Source organism: Lacerta agilis, chromosome 5 (genome assembly GCF_009819535.1).
Source record: "Lacerta agilis isolate rLacAgi1 chromosome 5, rLacAgi1.pri, whole genome shotgun sequence".
In the NCBI taxonomy this organism is placed as follows: Eukaryota; Metazoa; Chordata; class Lepidosauria; order Squamata; family Lacertidae; genus Lacerta; species Lacerta agilis.
In genome coordinates, this window is record NC_046316.1 from 62822824 (window position 1) to 62838430 (window position 15607).

General features: G+C 44.5%; 1 protein-coding gene across 2 annotated transcripts in view; it reads left to right on the forward strand.

Moving 5' to 3' along the window:
- ST6GAL1 (ST6 beta-galactoside alpha-2,6-sialyltransferase 1) overlaps positions 1–15607 on the forward strand; it is a 68589-nt gene that overhangs the window by 27020 nt on the left and 25962 nt on the right. For both annotated transcript variants that reach the window (XM_033150218.1, XM_033150219.1), the window contains exon 2: positions 15364–15500. The gene's annotated coding sequence lies outside the window, so the exon portion shown is untranslated. The remainder of the gene's footprint in view (positions 1–15363; positions 15501–15607) is intronic.

Genomic DNA, 15607 nt, shown 5'->3' on the forward strand with positions numbered 1-15607 from the left:
AATCTGTACTGAAAATACTTTGCAGTGCAAGACGTATTATTACTGCACACAGATTGGTATTTCCTTCTGGCCTCCACCCTCATTTTTTACAGAAATCCCTTAAGGTTGTATATCCAGTCTTTATCAAACATTATGCATCAATGTTCATTAAATGAAGGTGGTCAAAGAAGGCATTCATCTAAATTCTCCTTGAGATGCTGAGCTTCCCATGTAGCTTTCTGACATTTGGAAATTCCTGTACTTTTTCAAGCCACTGCCATGGGAGGGAGGCATAGTGGAGTCAATCTGTTCTGGTCTTCTATGTCAATCCAGCCTTCTCTGAGCTAGGGAGTGTGGGCAGGAGAAAGAGGAGCCTTCTCCTTCTGTATCCCATTCTGGTTTACTCCAAATCTGAGATGTGTGGGAAGACGCACTGGAATGAAACACACCATCATGATACTAGGTTAGGAAACATAACAGATTGATTGGGTGGTGGGTGGGCGAGCTATGGGATCCTGAGGTTTAAATGCGTTCCAAGAGAGAAAGAAAGTCACACAAAGGTATTGCTAAATAGATGCATTATGTTCCTGTTTCCTACTAAACAACAGATGAACAAACTCATTTGAGGGTAGGAAGGACAGCTCCATACACTATGCACTGTGAATAATAATATGAGAAACCCAAGTGCCATTATGCTTCATTACTTTTTATACAAAAAGAAGGAAGTAATTACCGTATTTTACGCTCCATAAGATGCACTTTTTCCCTCCTAAAAAGGAAGGGAAAATCCCTGTGTGCCTTATGGAGCAAAGGCTTTGCTCCCGCGGCCTCCCCCATCCCCCGCCGCATTCGACGGGAGGTGGGGAGAGGCAGCGGCGAAGTTGCTGGATCGTGCCAGTACCTCTGTTCGCTGAAAGGTGCTGGGCACGATCCAGCAACATTTCCGCTGCCTCCCCCCCACTCCCGCCAAATGCGGCGGGGATGGGGGAGGCAGCAGGAAGCGACGGGGATGTTGCTGGATCGTGTCAGCACCTCCGTTCACCGAAAGAAGCGTTCTCCCCTCGTCCCCATGTCCCTTTAAAGCAAGCGGGGATGAGCCGCTGTGAATGGGCTCCCCCTCCAGCGCCCCCTCCCTGCCTTTTAAAGGAGGAAAACCCCCTTTAAAGGAGGGTTTTCCCCCTTTAAAAAACAGGTGCGTCTAGTGGTCCGGAGCGCCTTATGGACCAAAAAATACGGTATATAAGTAGACTATAGGTATACCTATATAATGAGATAATTTACCAGTTCCACACAACCTAAGATAGTCTGTCTGGAACAGTGACTTAACTAGACCAAGGTGGAGAGTGCTGTTTTGACTTCCCACAACCAGTGCAAAAAAAAAGAAAAAGAAAAAAAGATTGCAGTGAAAATTCTGTGAGTACCTTTTCGTTTCCTCGAGTTTGTTAATATCAGAACTTGAAACATCCCTGATGTAGGGTTCAGCCCTTGGTCCCCGCTGTCTTCTGTTTTGTCAGGTCTGGTGGACGTTGTCTCTGTCTCCTTGCCCTTGCTCCACAGGGTGGTGTACACCAGCTTTCTCCAAACTGGTGTCTTCCATAAGCCTCATTGACCAGGGCTGATAATGTTTAGGAATGATAGAAGTTGCAGTCCAAAACATCTGGAGAACACTGGGTTGGAGAAATTCATACTATGAAGGCCTATCTAAATAGTACAGTTTTCAGAATACAGAAGGCAGAGATGGTTCCTCCCAAACCTCAAGGAGTTCTACAAGGCAGTGCCTACCCACACTAAAGACTCAGTCTCTAGTGGAGGCCAAGCAAACCTCAAGGGCATGAGGAACCGCCAAAAGTGACCCATCAGGTTCTCAGTGATTGAGGTGGAGTATAAGGGATCAGGTGGTCCTTAAGGGACTTTGGGCCCATGTTGTTTAGGGCTTTGTGAATTGACACAATAACTTTGAACTTGGTCTGGCAGCAAATTGGCAACCAGTGCATGACAGGAACCACACCTGAAGGACCACAAGTCCCCCCAAATCTGCTGTAGAGGGATTACAACTTTTTTTTCCAGAATACGACTTGCCCACAGCACATCCTTCTTAAATTGATTGCGTTTCAGTTGATTGGCCCAGATCCTGTCAATGACTGATCTCAGACACCCGTTCAGCACTTTTACTGCTTCACCCAAATCTCATGAAAAGGAGAAAACAGAACTGGGTGTTGGTGATAACATACAATAGGCACCCCACCTGACTCAAACCCTCTGAATGACGTGACTCAGCAGCTTAATGTCGATGATAAACAGCACTGGAGTCAGAATGAAACATAGATGTCATGATGTTGTGCTGTAATCTCCCAGCACCATATTTTGAAAGTCCCCCCCCCCAAGTAGGCACCCTCAGTCCTGCAGCTCATTCTCTCCAGAAAAAGACAATGTTTGATGGTTAATCTCCTGCACTGGAGGGCAGGACTCAACCAATAGCTCTTCAAATTGCAAGAAAGGAGACTAAACAGCAGGAAGAACTTTCTGATAGTACGAGCTGTTTAACAGTTGAACAGTCTCCCTCTGGAGGTAGGGTGGCCATCTGTCATGGATGCTTCAGCTGAGATTCCTGCCTTGCAGGGGGTTGGACTAGATGACCCTGGGATCCCTTTCCATCTCTACAATTCTGTGATTCTTTGTGAATGCGTGTAGAAACTAGTCTATTGTACAAAGGTAAAATGTATGCTTGTTGCTTTGCCCATTTTTGCCTCTGGTCCTGCCTACCACTGGGATGTAGGCCCTTGGAAGATTACCCAGATGAAAATATGACCCTCAGTCTGAAAAACCCTGCTCCAGGTGTTATTTAAACGGATACCTTATCACATATGGGTTGGGGAGGGATGGGAATGCTAGCCCTATTCTTCCTTCTGTATTGAATTTTGTTGCCTTCCACGAGGTCTACAGGTCCATATAGGATCCCCATATATTTGGAAGTTAGGGAAGTTTTAAATGTCTGATGTTTTATGACATCATCATCATCATCATCATCACCATCATCATTAATTCTGTTGGGAGCTGCCCAGAGTGGCTGGGGAAACCAGTCAGATGGGCAGGGTATATAAAAAATAAATTGTTATTAATATTATTATTATTAGGAACCCTAAAGCAAAAACAGGCACCAAGAAGGCAGCAGATTTCACCCACTTGTCCCTGCAGAGCACCCCAAGCAGCCCTGCAATCTTCTAACACAGTGCAACTTCAGTTTTCAATTAACATCAGGTAACCAATCTGTCATCAGATTAGCAAATGAAATTTAGGGCGCTGTAGCTGAAATAAGATTCATTGGCTTGATTAAACAGATTGTCCCTGGTAATCACACTTTCAGAACCTTGGGTTCCCTCACAACTCTATGATTTTATGGTGGTATCAAAAGCCACAGAGAACTCCAGGAGAATAAGCAGAGTTGCATTCCCCATGTCCCTTTTCTTAGCATCGTTCATTGGTCCCATCTAAATAGTTCTGTGCCAAAACCAGGCCTGAAACAAGATTGAGATAGTTCTAGGTTTGGTATGCTCATTCTAGTCCTAAAAAAAGAAATCTGCAAAATGAGAGGTGACTCATAAAGTTTTTTTGGGGGGGGGGAGAATCAAGGTCCATCTAGTCTATTCTTTCCCATTTCACAAGGCAGGTGTCATCTTTCACTCAGCCAGACATTTACACCTGCCAGTATGTCAGCCCCACAGAATCTCACAGTAACCTAACCACTGTACTGTTGTGTGGAAGTTAGCTTATTTTTACTATCTTATTCTATAGCGGAAGGAAGTATGAGGAGACAGCTCAGCGAACAAAGAAGGCTTAGATATAGTCTCCATGAAAACACTGGAGGCCAATATTTTGCTTTTCATTCTCTACTGGTTGATGTGGGTAGTGGATATAAACTGTTCCACCCTGACTCTGCTTTTCTTGAAATTGTTGATGCTGCAGATGCTGATCTCTGTATCAGCATTCCCTCAGTAAACTGTCACTTCGGTTTGTAAGGCGGTCTTCCCCCGCAAGAGCACTTTTGAACCGCAGAAAAATAAAACTTGTTCCTCTTTTCGCATTTCTTAAATGAACCACAGAACTTCATTTTGCAATAAAATAAAACAACATTGAGGCCTTGGGGAACTTCTTTTGTAGGTAAATTGGAATACCACACAGGAAACAGCTCAGGACTTCTCTGCTGAAACAGAGATGTGTTGGAATGGTGTGCAAGTCAGTGAGAGATTTCCAGCCGAATTGAAGAACTAAATATTTATTATTCCTGGAGCAAAGAGAAGATCTGCATCCTGTCACAGTGCTCAACTTTTTGATGACCACTCAATATGCAGCAAGGGAGGGAAAAAAAAAGTTGTTTCCCCTAAATCATTGAAAGTCAAGTGCCAGTAGCTTGAAAACAGAATCCTCATTGTTGGGAGAGAGGTTTATCTAACTTCCCCACTTTCATCCTGCATTTGTGTATATAAGAGCATGCCTGTTACAAGTTCAAGAAAATGTAGGTAGTAAAAGGAGTGCAGCTCCAGCCTTTGGTTGAGCACAAGTGCTCAGATTCCCTTACCTGTGCCATTCCTTTCCAGGCGTGGCCAAACTTGGCCATCCAGCTGTTTTGGGACTACAATTCCCATAATCCCTGACCACTGGTCCTGTTAGCTAGGGTGATGGGCGTCGTAGTCCCAAACTGCTGGAGGGCCAAGTTTGGCCATGCTGCTTTAAACCAAGTTGCAATAAAAAGCCCATTTAAGCATTTCTGTGGTTTAATGAGGAAGGAGCAAAGGACAGGCAGTTTCACTGCCTGCCTTTCTGTCACCCTAAGATGCTGAAGGAAAAGGAAGGAGGAAAGGCTTGATAAAATGCTACATTTTTTAAAGGAACCCGTGGAAGCAAAAGCCCACCATTGTCAGCCCATCATTTTGTCACTCTATACAACGGCAAGTGGCTAGTTCCAAAATGGAATTGCCACCTCTTGGACAATCAGGAAACATTCAGAATCTAAGGTAAGAAACAGTGGGGGGGGGGGGAGAAATTATTAATTTCCGAGATGTTTATTGCACTTCATTGAAGTCTGCTTTTAAGACAGGACAAGAAAGAAATATTTCTTTTAAGAAATCTACAGCCAAAGAAGACGACTACTGTTAGCTTTCAATTCATGTCAGTGTTTTTCTGTGAAAGCAATTGCAAAGCTGACGGTTAATGTGCTGTTAACTTGCCATTGGAGAGTCTTATTCACTTCAGTGAATCTGTTCAATGTCCGTGAAGGAAGGCCAGACATGAAGAACATTCAACATTTCTACTGACCAGCATAACGATTTTTGTTTCATTTCTATTGATTAGGCAGGTGGTAATGAACACAGTTTAAAAGGTCTGTCAGGTTCTCTAAAGATCCAAGGGCAACAAAACAAATCTAGTTCTCCTGCATGGAAAAAAAAAATACAAGAGTGTTTATTCTGACTTACTTTGCTTCATCGTGAAAGTCAGCATTATGAAATCATGGGTGATTAGCCAACAAACATTAGTCATCCTCTGAGTGGACCCAATGAAATCAACAAAAACTATTGGGCCTGCTCTGAATATGACTTAACGTAGTTGGGTACCTTTCACAGCCGAAAAAAATAGAGCAACAGAAGAGCCTGCTGGATCAGACCAGAGTCTTTTATCTAGTGCAGCATCCATTTCCCACAGGGGCCAAGTAGAAACCTACAGGATGCCTCCAAACAGAACAAGAGCTCTGTCCTGCTGTTGTTTCCTGGGAGATGGTATTCATAGACACAGCGCATACACATCAGGACAAGTAACTGTTAATAGCTTCTCCTCGAATTTGTCTAATCCCCTTTTAAAGCCGTTGTGCGTTGGTGCCGTCACCACATCTTGTGGGAGCAAGTTCCACTGTTTAGCTGGGTGCCATGTGAAGAAGGACTTCCTTTCGTCTGCCCTTTTAATGTGTTTTTCACAGTGAAACAACCATTTGGTGTTTTTGGACCACCAGACTTTTGCTTGATGGCAGTCGGCTTCAACATTGCTCATTTTGCCTGAGTTTTTGTATTTTTTAAAGTGAATGCTGAAGAAAAGAAAAAGAATAATTGTTATGGAGACTCCAGAACGTTATATATTCATCTATAGGACATTACATTCTCCATCTTCAACAACAACAAACTTTATTTATTTGCATAGCCCACAGGCCGTTACATCAAAAAAGGACACATATTACAGATACTGATAAAAACCATATATAACCAATAAAATGAGCTGAATTAGGTTTCGGCACAATTAAAACAAGAATAAATGAGATCTTAATTATGAGGGGGCACTGTTATCCGCTGGCAGCCCTCAATTTCATGGCCCCCCTATTGGCAAGAATGTTCTCCTACATCGACTCTACATGCATAATCCCCGACTGCTGGGCAGAGGCAATAATCATCCCAATCTATAAGAAAGGACCCACGTCAGACCCGGCGAGTTATAGGCCCATCAGTCTCCTCCCTATACCCAGCAAATTATATGCCAAACCACCTTTACATTAAATTAATTAACTGGGTGGAATCAGAGGCAATTATGGCGGAGGAGCAAGCCGGGGTTAGACAGGGGCAGAATGACAATAGACCACTGCTTTGTATTAGCACACCTCATCTTCTAGGCTATGTTGCAAAAAAACATGGATTTGGGAAAGGACTTTTTCACATCTCAGAATGGACTTGCTCTTTAATAAGCAAACATGTAATAGGTGTTGGTTCTGTATGTTAAACATCTTTTAGAGAGAATTACATGCTTAGTTTGGGGAGGAAATTCTAGTTCCAGTAATAGCTTTTAAAGTGAGGCAGAACCACATGAGCATGGAAAAACTCCAGAAAATGCACATGACTGATAAGCAAAGTATACTGAATTTAAGCAGAGCACGTACTTGGAAGCCATAAGTGTGTGTGCTTCTTACTGTTTGGTTTGACCTTTCCTAAGCTCTGTTGGTCATACCTCCTGTTTTATTGCCAAAGGATCTTGTGTTACCTAGGAAATGGCCACTCCTGTGTGCAACGGCATACTCGCCAAGACAATTGCCTACATATCTCTTACTTCTCAGAACAGTAAAAATTGACCGACAGAGGGCTGTTGAGATCTTTTACAATGTTGTTGTGCCTTGTTTCCACAGTATTTCTTGTGAGGAGCAATATTTTATGTTAAATAATAATTTTAAGAGGGCCAAAGGTATTGTAATGTACATAGTAATTTATTGATTGATCTCGGTGCTGTCTCTGGTTTAAAAGTTTTTGTTCAACATACACATGCCGCAGCATCACATCCCACAAAACCTATCAACAGCGAAAATAATGAAATAACTGTAGCTGCCAAGGAAAACGAAGCTCTGTTCTGTATCTTCCGTTCTGAGAAAACAAACTATTGTCTGCAGTGATAGATAGCTAGTGGTTTGGGCCTGATGCAGTTGCAACAAAAGCTTCCAAACCGCAAACTATCTCTCCAGTAACTCTGCTCCTTTTAGTCACACTCAGACTTCAGCCTGTCCCCTTCTTTTCTCCACAGATACCTAGATTACATCATCCTTAGCTTGGCAGGGAGCGGAATGTTTGTTTGTTTGTGCCCCAGTCAAAAGACCAAAGGAAGATGCCAGACAATTAGTTTCAATGCTCATCAGCTTTAATTCCCTGAACAAAAGGCAACTTTGTCATGGGATTATCAATGAACTTTTGTAGGCATTCTGGGCCTCATTAATGCTTTTCCACCCCAAACCATCACTCTTACACACCATTTCCCCCCCTGTTTTTTCAATCAGGTGGGAAAGGAATGCTTACCGTATACCGTATTTTTCGCCTCCATAGGGTGCACCTCGCTTTTAGAGGAGGAAACAAGAAAAAAAATATTTTTCTGGTTTTCCTCCTCCAAAAGCCCTGTTTTTTTTTGAGGATCAGCTAAAAGTTTTGCACCTTTTTTTGCAAAGGGAAAAGCCCTGTTTTTTTTTTGAGGATCAGCTAAAAGTTTTGCAGCTTTTTTGCAAAGGGAAAAGCCCTGGTTCTTTGAGGATCAGCTAAAGGTTTTGCAGCTTTTTTTGCAAAGGGGGAAAAGCAAAGTTCCTTTTGCAAAGGGGGAAAAGCAAAGAGGAAAAGCCCTGTTTTATGGGGTTCAACTCACATTTCTGCAGCTTCTAAAGGAAAGGGAGCCTTTTCTACAGTTTCCAGACAGATAATCTAATCAGCCAGTCACATGTCGCTGGGGAGGAAACAAAAAACCTCCCTCTGCAGCACATTCAACAATGGAGGGCAGGGCTGAAAGGGAGCCGGGACTCTTATCTCTCTCCCAATCTCTTGCTGATCAGCTGCTGAGCGGGGTCCTTTCAACACTTCCTTTTCTCTTTGTAAAATAATAAGCACGATCGGGTTTTGGCCCCTGGGCAATTCAGCTCCAGGGACCACCATTCGCTCCATCAGACGCACAGATATTTCCCTTACCTTTTTAGAAGGAAAAAAGTGGCGTCGTATGGAGCAAAAAATGCGGTATGTCACATGTGATCCAGTCATTTCCCCTGGAAAAAAAAACGTTGTTGTTGTTAACACCTTACTACTACGTTTCATTTGCATGCCATTTTGACTCAAAGCCTTGAACAGCGCATTAAAACAAAATATACATTAGTTGCCCATAAATCGGCAAATAAAACAATATGAAAGCAAAAATGGCAATGGAAGAGGGTTTAAAAAAAAAAAGACAGGAAGATTAAATAGGGCCTCTCACCAATCCTGCACCCAACAGACTTAGGGGCTAGAAAAATGAAGAGACCATGATAAATGCTTCCCGCATCTAGGCGCTCCCCCCTCCTCCAGTACATACTTGCCCATTCATTTCTAAAGCAGGGAGTGGCTTTACTTTGTATGTCAAAGAGGCCCCACAGGCAGCAGAGGAGAGCCAAACCTGCGCCCTCCCCTCTGTGCTTCTGTTTGGGGGTAGGTCTCAGCTGCGGGCAAACCAAACAATAGGTTAAAACAAAATAAAAAATAAAAAATATTCCTTCCAGTAGCACCTTAGAGACCAACTAAGTTTGTTCTTGGTAGGAGCTTTCGTGTGCATGCACACTTCTTCAGAAACACTGAAACAGAAGTCACCAGAAGGGTCTGGTACACGCCTGCAATTTCCGGCAGACACAATTTTTGGTGCCGCGGAAGCGAGTCCCCACACCACACTTCACTGGTTTAGTGCAGCGGGTCGGGACTCGCCGAGCGGGTGGCTCGGTTCAGAGGCGGCTTGTGGGCCGGTTAAACGACCCCCGTGGGCTGCTTGTGGCCCATGGGCCTTAGGTTGCTGACCCTGGTTTACACCATGCCCCATGCCCCCAGAGCAGCTATCTTGTGACTGGCAGCACCCTCTCAACATTCAACATGTGCCTACTGGTCCGAAATGGTTAGTGCCCCCCTGCCCAAAGTGCTTGGTTGATAGTTGTTTGTAAACACCTTGTGATACAAATATCTGTCCTGACATTTATGGCTAGTTGATTCCCACAGCTACATGGTGGTCTGCACTGGCAAAACAATGTGGTCTCTTCTGGCTTCCCATTTATGCATTGGGCATGTAGGGGGCAATGACACAAACAACGCTGACACCAAACCCTACATATATTAAGTAAAATAAAACATCGACACCCCACCCATCTCCCCATCCCACCCACCTCTTTCCCCCTTTTCTTCCTAATGTCTCGACAAACGAAATTGACTTGTAAAATGTTACATGGAAAAAAATACAAGAGAGACATTGCACTACCTTTGTAAATCAAGAAAATCTTTAATAAAATTACTTTTAAAAAAAGAACTGTAATTTTGGGGAGAAGCCAAAATATTTGCAATCATAATTTTCTCGCTTTCTTATCAAACCTAAACATTATGCCTTAACAACATAAAATGTGTCATAACTTAGCACAACTCAAGTGATAATGTGATGTTTATACATAGCAATCACATGCAGGTAAGGCTGACTGTTTACTGGTTTTCCCCCCCCCCCCCAGCTAAGATTGCTGCCTGAAAAACTATAAATGCCTCTGTACAATCCTATACATTGCAAGCCCAGCTGAGTTCAATGGAAATGGCTTTCAGATAAGTTTGAATAGTATGTGCAAGGAAAAGGAAACCAGACACAGGACATTTGCTTCTAGTAGCTCCATATTAGATCAGAATTTACCAGAAAAGGATAAGGAACAATTCACAGGAAAAAGGACTCTGTGCACTCCTCTCATGCAAATGGCAGCAACTTCTAGTTGCAGAAATGCATTTTGCACTTGAATGATTAACATGCCTACAATATACACAGGAATTGTCCTTTCTAATGTGGTAGAACTCAGGGGGAGCTAATGTGATGCAGAGCTACCTGGATGGGCCATTAGCAGGGGACAAATGCCAGTGATGGGCTGATCCTGCATTGCAGGGGGTTGGACTAGATGACCCTCAGAGTCCATTCCAACTCAACAATTATATGATTCTATGATAAGACTGTCAGGCAAAGGGGAGTGTTGGCTCCTTCTTTGTTGGGTGCTAGTGGGCAGAGGCCTGGGACGCGGGTGGCGCTGTGGGTTAAACCACAGAGCCTAGGGCATGCCAATCAGAAGGTCGGTGGTTCGAATCCCTGCGATGTGGTGAGCTCACGTTGCTCGGTCCCTGCTCCTTCCAACCTAGCAGTTTGAAAGCACGTCAAAGTGCAAGTAGATAAATAGGTACCGCTCTGGGGAGAAGGTAAACAGCGTTTCTGTGAGCTGTTCTGGTTTGCCAGAAGTGGCTTAGTCATGCTGACCACATGACCTGGAAGCTGTACGCTGGCTCCTCGGCCAATAAAGCGAAATGAGCGCCACAACCCCAGAGTCTTCCACGACTGGACTTAATGGTCAGGGGTGCCTTTACCTTTACCTTTAGTGGGAAGAGGCAGAGCCACTAGCACCCAGCAAAGAAGGGTCTCAACTTTGAATGATGTAGGTGGCGGAGAGGTCCTTGGAGTGGGTTATCAGCAGGATGAGAAAGAAGGGCAGAAACTGCATGTGAGTTGGGGATGACAGCCCAAAAGTCATGTTGCAAAAAAATGGTGGGCCACCCTAGCAAGTGAATATGAACTTATGAGTCCCCATACCAATACCAAACCTGGGAACGGCCGTTGTAGACCATACTGATCTAGATGGCTCAGTGGTCTAACTCAGTTTTAAGCCAGCTTCCTGCAGAGTTGGATTGCACAATTTGAAAATAGCAAGATTGATGACGCTGATTCTACAGGGCCCATGCAGTTTTTCTTATCATTTGCTTAGGCTGGTTGGCGCTTCGTGCTTTTCACTTGAGAGGTTTCTTGTTGCTTCTGTTTTGCTGAGCAGCTGCCTTTCAGCTGTGACATTTTGTCACCTCTCGGCTGGCACCTGTTCTGTCCCCACCCAATCCCTTTTCTGAGCTTTATGCAAAGCTCATGGAGTGTTTTCTCCTCCTAAGAGTAAAATAGATAAACCAGCAGCAGTAGCCAGATGAATCACAGAACAAGCCTGTGGTTTAAATTTAGAGACACAAACTAAGAAACCCAACTTTTTTCTTCTCCTCGTTTCACATTTAGCTATATATAGTTATTAGAAACACTTAAACTGAGCTGCTCTGCAGCTGTTTATTTCATGCAAGTTGAATTTGGAAAAAGCCCCACCAAGCAACTATTCCTTAGCCTCAGTTCCCCAGTTGTAAAATGGCAGAAAGGTAGTTGACTGTTAATGAGCTGATGTTAGCTAGTGAGAGTTGGGACTAAAAAAAGAGGAAGATGAAAAATCATTGTAGTAGCAGTGTGCATTTGGACTGAGGAGTTCAGTGATTGTCGGCGACCAGGCAGTGGTGAGCGGCCTGGCAAAATGGTCCTCGCGCTCCGGTAGAGTCTCAGCCCCTTTTACGCATTTTTCAGCTGCACTGCTTAAGGTTTAATATTGGTTTTTCTGCTCACTTTATATAGGATCGTCTAGGGTTTTGCTGATGCTCTATCCCATATTTTCAGGTGGAGAGCTTCAGGTCCTGGGCTCTGGATGCCCAGCTATAGCCAGACTTTTCTGGAGCTCCTGGAGCACTTTAGCAACAATGAATTATTATGGGGAGTAGCAGCTTCCATTCCTCTTCCACTTTAGGTTTTATGAGAAGGTCTGGACTGATTTCTTAGCCTTTTGCTGGCAGTCATCAGCCATTCAGAGGGACTTTCCCCCATCCTCTGAGCAGGTGTTGCAGTACTTGGCTCGCTTGCTCCAGTTCGGATGTGCCACTAAAATCATCAGGATCCAGTCTGCTGCAATTTCCCTTTGGAAAAAAAAAAAATAATAATTTCAGAGACCTTTGCGCAAAGGATGCCGTGCACAGGGCCTTGGAAAGTTGGAGTTGGCTCCAACCTCTGAGGACACTGGCCAGTGAGCAGGTCACTTTGACCTTCTATGCATTATCTACAGCAAGCTGAGACTTGTCTGCTGGTCAAAGATTGAGGTGAAACTCCATGGCAATTTTGTGCACTGACGGTTGAGAAAATTGTGTTGGAGCCAGCACGGAGCTGAGAGGCTAGAAACTTATTGCTTCTGGACTTTCCCTTATTTGCCTTGGAATTTGTCGTTAAGAGTCAGCAGCTCTAAGACTGACATAGTATGCAAGGGGGATGCCATCATCAGGCTTCTGGTCACAGGTGTGACGGGCCCTTGCCCAGTTATGGATACCAGTAATATTTGGCTCTTCGTCCTCCTGGGGGCTGGTCCGCTCCTAGTGCATGAATATGGGTTCCTTATAGCCAGGCATCAATTTGCTCATGTCAAGCACCACTTATTACAGCCTGCAGCTTGCCCACTGCTGAACACGCTTCATTCCGTCCGTATAGATGCTGTTACAAAGGCTGCATACTGGGGCCGGTCAGGGGACAGGATTGTGAATGTGTGTCATCTGACACTGACAAGGGTTACATCAGGAAGCGTTGCCAGCGATGCCTGTGTTGATGCCTGTCTGTTACTTCCTTTTTCCTAGGAGCAGCTGTGCACATTTGGTTTGTTGGCTGCAGCATCGTGCACTGGGCTGGCAAGTGCGCTGATGAGTCTGGACTGGGGGCGCCATCTCGACCGTCCTGCCCATGTGCACGTGTCTTGGAGGTCCAGATGGCGAATGCTTTGGGAGGAGTACCTTCCCCCAGCATGTGCAGGTGTCCGGGTTGTCTAGACGGGGAATGTTGTGGGGGGGAATTTCTCCCGTTGATTCGTAATCGTGTGTCCAGGGAAGGCCCTCCCTCAGCAATTGTAGTCCAACTAGGCAAGAATGACTTACCTGCTACTGACTGTCGCGCATTGCGTTCTGCTATCCAATCTGATTTGTATGAATTGGCGTCCCTCTTACCGGCAGTGAAGATTTTTTGGTCGCATCTTTTGCAAAGGCAAGTCTGGCGTGGAAGTCATTCTCTAGTGCAGTGTTTTTCAACCTTTTTTGGGCAAAGGCACACTTGTTTCATGAAAAAAATCACGAGGCACACCACCATTAGAAAATGTTAAAAAATTTAACTCTGTGCCTATATTGACTATATATAAAGTAATTCTCTTGAATAGGAATCAAATAAACACAATTTTTCCCACGGCACACCAGGCAACATCTCGTGGCACACTAGTGTGCCGCGGAACAGTGGTTGAAAAACACTGCTCTAGTGGCCACTGAGAAGGCTAGAAAACGTACTAATGGCGCCGCGATAAAACAGTTCTTGAATTGGGGGGGGGGTCAGTGATTGCTCATCCTACTATCACGTTTAGAGCAATTCCCCTTTACCACCATGATGGGGTGCATCTTTCATCCTCTGGTAATGACACATGGCTGCAGGCTATTGCGGATGGGCTGAAGGGTTGGTTAGGTATGTGAGTGGTTTGGCGGCGAGCCGTGTCGGCTCTGGTGGCGGTTAGGCATTGGTTTCGTGTTCGTTGCTGGAGGGGTAATGATTGGCTGTGTCTGCCCCTCCAATGCTGCTGCTGCGTGGGAATTCCGTTAAAGGAATCCAGGGGCTCGCAATGCTTTTGTCCGTATCCCCCGGTCGGGGGCCAGGGCCACGCAAGAGCCCCTGGGAGCATTTGGGGGAGAGTCGTAGTGTCTGACCCCCCAGCTCCTATTCTCTCCCCAATTTGCTTTCCCTTACTGACTGTCGTCAGTTTCTGTCCCCAGTGGGTCAGATAGTCTAAACCAATGCCTACGCAACCACTCACGTATCTTGTATTTTAATAAAGTTGTGGCCAAAATTTATTCCAAAAACCAAACCAAAATTATTGTTTCCGGTGTGAGTTATTTACTGGAGGGTGGTTGGGGACCTCAACACGCAAACCACCTTCACCTGCCAATCCATTCATTCATTATTATACACTGTTTGTTTAAAAAACCCAAATGCAGTTTTTAAAAGATCAAATAGTAAAATCAAGAAAAATGTACAGCCCTGCTTCAAACATCCAAAGTTAAAATTACCTCACTCACTAAGCACCTGGGTAGGCTTGTCTAAACAGGAATGTTTTTGGCGGGCGCCAAAAAAGGGTATAGTGAGCAGATGCCTGCTTGATCTCAATAGGCATGGAGTTCCAAAGTGCACTAACCAACCAAGTTCTTAGAAATGTGAAAAGGGCATTATGTGGCACCCAGCGTAGTGCCAGTTCTGCCGATCAAAGCATGTGTAGGATAAGGTGGTTTTGTGGTGAAAACTGTTCCCAAGTTGTTAAGGGCTATATATATCAATAAAAAGTATATCTTGCTCCCTGCAGCTTTGCTGCCATTGAGGAAATGTAGTTCCTTCCTTCTTATGACTTCACACTGTCAGGTTCTGGTGTTCCGATTCCCCTCAGCTGTGTCTCAACAACCTCAAGTGGCTCCAGATGCCAGATTAGGCTTGTTCTTCTTTTCTGAGTTGTCTCAATTCCAAAAAGCAGTACATCAAAATAAAATATAGGTTGGGCGTGGGCCCTTTATACCTGCAGGAGACGAGCAGTGGGAGGTTTCTGGCTTCATTGAGAAGTTGGAAGGCAAAACAACAGATGAAACTCACACAGTTTCTCCACATGAGAAGTAGTCCAATGTTCTTGGAAGGGCATTTTAACGTATTGTTGGAAGGGAGCTTTCAGTAGTTTGGTTTGAAAGAAATTTGATTCATTGATTGGTTTTAGGATAAGTTACTTTACGTAGCGGCGATTGGCAGTTGTTTGCATTTGTTTCTTTCAGGCCTCTTGGAACGCTGTTAGCATGCTTTCCTTCATGCTTAAAAGGCTTTGGCACAGGGATCAGAAGTCTGTGACTTTCAGTTTGCGGTACAGTCATCTCTGTATACTAAAAGCACGACGACTCCTGTTCTGTTAGTATTTTTCTCCCTAATAAATTGTTTTTCATTTCACAGGTGGCCTTCAGCCTTTGTTAGAGATCTCACTGCTTTGAGTGGCTGGGTTTCTAGGACAGCAAGAGCATTCTGAGCAGCCCTGCAATCTTCTGACACCCTGCTGTGTCTATTGCAACTTCAGTTTTCATCGACATCAGGTAACCAATCTGTTGTCAGATTAGCAAATGAAATTTAGGGACGCAGTAGTAGTAGTAGTAGTAGTTTCATTGGCTTGATTAAACAGAGTGTCCTGGTAATCACGCTT